Genomic DNA, 5,465 nt, shown 5'->3' on the forward strand with positions numbered 1-5,465 from the left:
ATATGCTGAGGAGATAGGAGGTGAGGATATAGCATTAATATGTCTTAGGAAGTTTGAAAGAGAAATCTAAAGAAGAAAGTTAGTAACAGGAAAATAGAGAGGTAATAATTATGGGTATATATGTAAGAGAGAAGACAGTAGAGTACATAAGACAAATATATATTAAAAAAATAAAAAGTTAAATGATAAAAATTGGAGAGAATAAAAGAGAAAAAAATGAAAGAAAAAAGAATATACAACCCAACTGTAATATACTATTCAGTCATTTCAGTCCTTAATATCCTAATTCATGCAAAGTACTTAGCTTCACATATGTTGGGGATGTTAGGGCAGAAGAATAGAGAGGGAGAAGAAAGAAAAAAAATCTCAAAATAAGAAACAAGGATTGTTTGGTTGGAGATCAGTATATTTCCTGCTTCCCTTCTCATCCAATACATGGGATTATTTGTTCTTAGTTTGTATATGTGCCCTCAGGTTGATGGGGTTTACTAGGGTGGGAGGGCTGGTCTTGGGTTCAGAACATCCAGAAGTGGGGTATGGTACCTGCTGGTCCTGTTGGAAGACTGCACTTCTAGGATCTCAATGTCTACTCCTGTGACGTTGGTACCATTCTCTGCATTTCACCTGTAGACTTCACAGTTCCTTCCCTATAAATTAGCCTCTAAAGTATATCTCCCTCACCCTCTCCCTTTCTACTTGCTAATCAGGAATGTTTCTCTCCAGGGGGTCTTGTGTGTTGCACTCTGGCGGCTGCACACCTATCTCGGACGACTGTTTTGAATTGGGCAGTCACTCTGCTGAGTTATTGGCTGCTGAGGATTGGGGATGGGGGATTAGAAAACTATGGGTACCTGGCTATCCAGTGTTCCAAAATGGTAGTTGCTCTGACTAAAGATGGTTATGGAGGTGACCCAAGATGAAGGTTGCTGCTTTCAGGGATGGAGTGTTAAGTTGTGTGTGGGGAGCCTGGTAATGGCGATAAGAGATGCGTTGACATGAGCTCTGTGGCATGCAGTGTTGCGGCTGTCAGCTTTCTTCAGAGCCTGTGATGTTCCTAGGTGCAGGCAGGCTACTACAAGTAGGGATTATGGCAGTAGCTGCCAAGTTCCAAGATGAAGGCTACTGGGGGAGCCCTGTGTTAGTAGATGGGGTCCACAGAGAGTGGCAGCCGGAGTTCCTGCGCATGGGTAGTGGCTGAGTGTCCTTTGAAGGGGTGAGAGTATCTGGGAATTCTGCACTGGTGCTGATGCTGGTGGTCTGGCTAAGGCACCCACGACACCTGCATTGACGAGTAGTTGGGAGTCAGGAGTTCTTTTTTAAGGCTGAGGCCCGGGGTTCCCTGCAGCATGGTGGCCATGATTCCTGCATAGGATCAGCTGTGGAGGGGTCCTCTATCACACTCTGAAAAGCAGTATTCCCACTAGTTGAGACCTGGGTCATGGAACCACACAGAATGCTGCCTCCCCTGGCCTGCCATCTTGGACCCTCTTTCTAGTGTTTTGAACATGAAGGTGTGCTGTATTTTGTTGAATGCTTTTTTTGCACCTATTGACATAATCATGTGATTCCTGTCTTTAAGTACATTGATGTGATTAATTATGTTTATTGATTTTTTTTTTATGTTGAACTAACCTTGAATCCCTGGGATGAACCCCAATTGATCATGATGCACTATCTGTTTAATATGGTTTTGTATGTGATGTGCTAGAATTTTATTGAGAATTTTTGCTTCTATTTTCATGAGGGATATTTGTCTGAAGTGTTCTTTCTTTGATGTGTCTTTGTCTGGTTCTGTTATCAGGGTGATACTAGCTTCATAGAATAAGTTTGGAAGGGTTCCCTCCTTTTCTATTTCATTCAATAATTTGAGGAGTGTTGGTGTTAGTTCTTCTTTGAAGGTCTTGTAGAACTCTGCTGAGAATACATCTGGTCCTGGGCTTTTCTTTGATGGCATCCTCTATTTTATTGCTTGAAATTGTTCTGTTTAAATTTTTTATGTCCTCCTGATTCAGTTTGGCTAGGTCATATGTCTCTGGAAATTTGTTGAGGTCTTCAAGATTTTCTATTTTATTGAACTATACATTTTCAAAATAGTCTCTGATTATTGTCTCCATTTCTGTAGTGTCCATCATGATATTTCCTTTTTCATTCCAAAATTTAGTAATTTGATTTTTCTCTTTCTTTTTGTTAGTGTAGCTAAGTGATAATCAATTTTATTTATTTTTTGAGAGAATCAACTTTTTGTTTTGTTGATATTTTGAATTGTTCCTTTTGTTTCAATTTAATTGATTTCAGCTCTGATTTTAATTATTTCCTGTTTTCTACTGCTATTGGTGTTGACTGTTCTTCTTCCTATAGGGTTTTGAGATGTAATATTAGGTTATTTATTCAGCAATTTTCTATTCTTTTAATTAATGAGATAAGTACAACAAACTTTACTCTTAGAACTGCCTTCATAGTGTCCCAGAGATTTTGATATGTTGTGTCACTATTCTTATTTACCTCTAAATATTTTTAATTTCATTCCCAATTTCTTCTGCTATCCATTTGTCAACCAATAGCACGTTAGTCTCTCATGTTAGAGTAGCTTTTATTTTTTTTTATTGTTGACTTCTAAATTCATTCTATTCTTGATCTAATAAAATGCAAGGTATTATCTCTATTTTTTTTATATTGCTGACAGGTGCTTTGTGGTCTGAGATATAGTCTATTTTAGAAAAGAATCCCTGGGCTGCTAAGAAAATGTATTTAATGATTAATGAATTAAATACTATATATTTGTCTGTTAAGTCTAAATTATTGATTTTATTATTTAGTTCAATAGGGGTTTTGTTGTTTAATATTTTTTTTGGTATAAAATGGCATCTTCTTTACTGTGCATACTTTAATTTTGGAGCAAAATAAAACAAAAAGGCAATACATTATCCAACCCTGCTGCCCAAACTAGTAAGAGGCTGGGGCTTGAGGTCCATGTTTCCTGCCTTAAGATGCCAAGGACAGAAAAAAAAACAACAACACTGGAACATCAGTCAGCAGAGGAGCCAGTTGGGAAAGGGCCATTCAAGGCCACTATAGGAGCCATGGGGACACTATACAGAGGGCAGATTTCTCATTGGCAATTCCCAATCTCCTTGCATCCCCATCACCCTCAAAAGGGAACAGGAATAGCATTACTGGATTCCTCCACTGTCTTCATCAGTGCTTAGGCCTAGCTTTATTGTGCAGTAAATTCAATTGGAGTGGGTCTGGGGATTCTCAAGGGAGAAGCCAGAAGAGAGCAGCACAGTTTCAAATAGCAGCACTACCAGGTCCTTGACAGCCTTGTCATTTTTATCTCCTCTGCCTTTTGCCTCAGTATCTCCACAATGGGGTGATCAGGGTTGACCTCCAGGTGCTTTTTGGCCATTATATAGCCCACTGTGGAGTTGTCTTGAAGTGCCTGGGCCTTCATGATCTGCTCCATGTTGGCTGTCCAGCCATAGTTGCTGGTAACATTGCAGCAGGGTGAAGACGCAAGCCTATTGGCTTTTTATCCAAGATTTCTTTCATAAGCTTGAAAATGTTCTCAAATTTTACCTTGCTCTCCTACATTTTCTTATTTCCCTCCCCTTCCTCAGGTAGCTCCAGGACTTCCTTGGTCACAGAAACCAGGCTCTTCCCATTAAACTCCTTGAATTGCTGTACACAGTACTCATCCATAGGCTTAGTCATATATATTACCTTAAAGCCCCACTTCTGAACACGCTCCACAAAAGCAGAGTTGGCCACCTGCTCTTTGTAATGTAATAGATGGACTTCTGTGTCTCCTTCATGTGAGAGACATACTCTGACAGAGAAGTCATCTCGTCTTCAGACTGAGAGGTGTGACAATGCAGCAGCTCAAAAAGGTGCCACTGATTAGCAGAATCTTTGTGGATTACAAGCTAAAGATTTTTAGAGAATGCCTCATAGAATTTTTTGTAGTTCTCCTCATCTTCTGCCAACTCAGAGAACAGCTCAAGGCACTTCTTTAAAATGATTTTTTTGTGGATGACTTTCAAGATTTTGCTCTGCTGGAGCATTTCTCAGGAGATATTCAGGGACAGATCCTCAGAGTCAACAAATACAAATAAAGGTGAGATACTCTGGTATCAACTCATTGTAGCTCTCCATGATGAACACATGATGGACATAGAGCTTAATATTGTTCTTCTTGTTGTTCTCAAAGAGGTCAAAGGGAGCCCACCGCAGAATGAATAGCAATGCCGTGAATTCTAACTGACCTTCTACAGAGAAGTACTTAATGGCTAGGTGGTCTTCCCAGTCATTGGTGAGGCTCTCATAGAATTTTCCATATTCTTCTTGAGTGATGCCATCATGGTTTCTGGTCAAAACAGGCTTGGTCTTGTGCAATTCTTCATGATCAATATATTTCTCTTTAATCTTCTTTGTGTTCTTTTTCTTATCCTTACCAGTGTCATCCTCTTCATCTGACCCCACTTCTTCAATCTCGGGTTTCTCCTCACCATCCTCATCTTTCTCTTTATTCTCACCTTTTTTTTCCTCTTCCTCATCATCACGGATTTCCTTCTCTTGCTCCTTCTCCAAATAAAGGGTGATTGGAGAGCCTATGAAGTGCAAGGGCTTGTTCACCACTTCTTTGTCCCACCTCTCCTCTAAATATTCTGGCTGGTCTTTTTTGAGGTGGAGAATGACTTTAGCACCCTGTCCAAAGGTCTCACCACGATCAGCCCTTACAGTGAAGGATCCCCCAGCAGAAGACTCCCAGGCATACTGTTTGTGATCATAACTACTTTTTTCTGCCACCAAATAGGCAGAATAAAATCCAACACCAAATTGCTTCCATAAATGCTCTAGTACCAGGCTTGGCAATTGTTCCAAAATTGTTTCTGAGATCAGCTTTGGTCATGCCAATGCCTGTGTCCACAAAAGTCAGGGTCCTTTCCTGATGTCAATTTTTTGCTCTTTACCATGGTTCAACTTGAAAGGATCTGTCAGGCTCTTACAGTGAATCTTGTCCAAGGCATCAGAAGCATTAGAGATCAATTCCTGAAGGAAAATTTTCTTGTCAGAATAGAAGGCATTGATGATAAGAGACATGAGTTGGGCAATTTCTGCCTGAAAGGCAAAGGTCTCCATCTCTCTTCTCCATGGTGCACTTCCTCAGACATCTTAAAGAGAAAAGACTATACCACAGAATAGGGTGAGCCTGAACAGTGTGTGACTTGCTTGCAACACCTAGGCTGTGAAGGGGGTGACTCTAGAGACTTTGTTTAATTTTTGTTTGGAGGATCTATCCAGTGGTGAGAGAGATGTGTTAAAGTCACTCAATACTATTGTGTTGTAGACTATTTGATTCTTGAAATTGAGAAGGGTTTGTTTGATGTACAAAGATGCTCCAATTGTTTGGGGCATACATATTTGTAATTGTCATATTTTGTTGATGTATAATTCCTTTATGCAGT

At 39.9% G+C, this 5,465-nt stretch overlaps 1 pseudogene; it reads right to left on the reverse strand.

Moving 5' to 3' along the window:
• Positions 1-3,170: 3,170 nt before the first annotated feature.
• On the reverse strand, positions 3,171-5,171 carry LOC143401961 (heat shock protein HSP 90-beta pseudogene; annotated as a pseudogene).
• Positions 5,172-5,465: the final 294 nt, after the last annotated feature.

Source organism: Callospermophilus lateralis, chromosome 6 (genome assembly GCF_048772815.1).
Source record: "Callospermophilus lateralis isolate mCalLat2 chromosome 6, mCalLat2.hap1, whole genome shotgun sequence".
In the NCBI taxonomy this organism is placed as follows: domain Eukaryota; kingdom Metazoa; phylum Chordata; class Mammalia; order Rodentia; family Sciuridae; genus Callospermophilus; species Callospermophilus lateralis.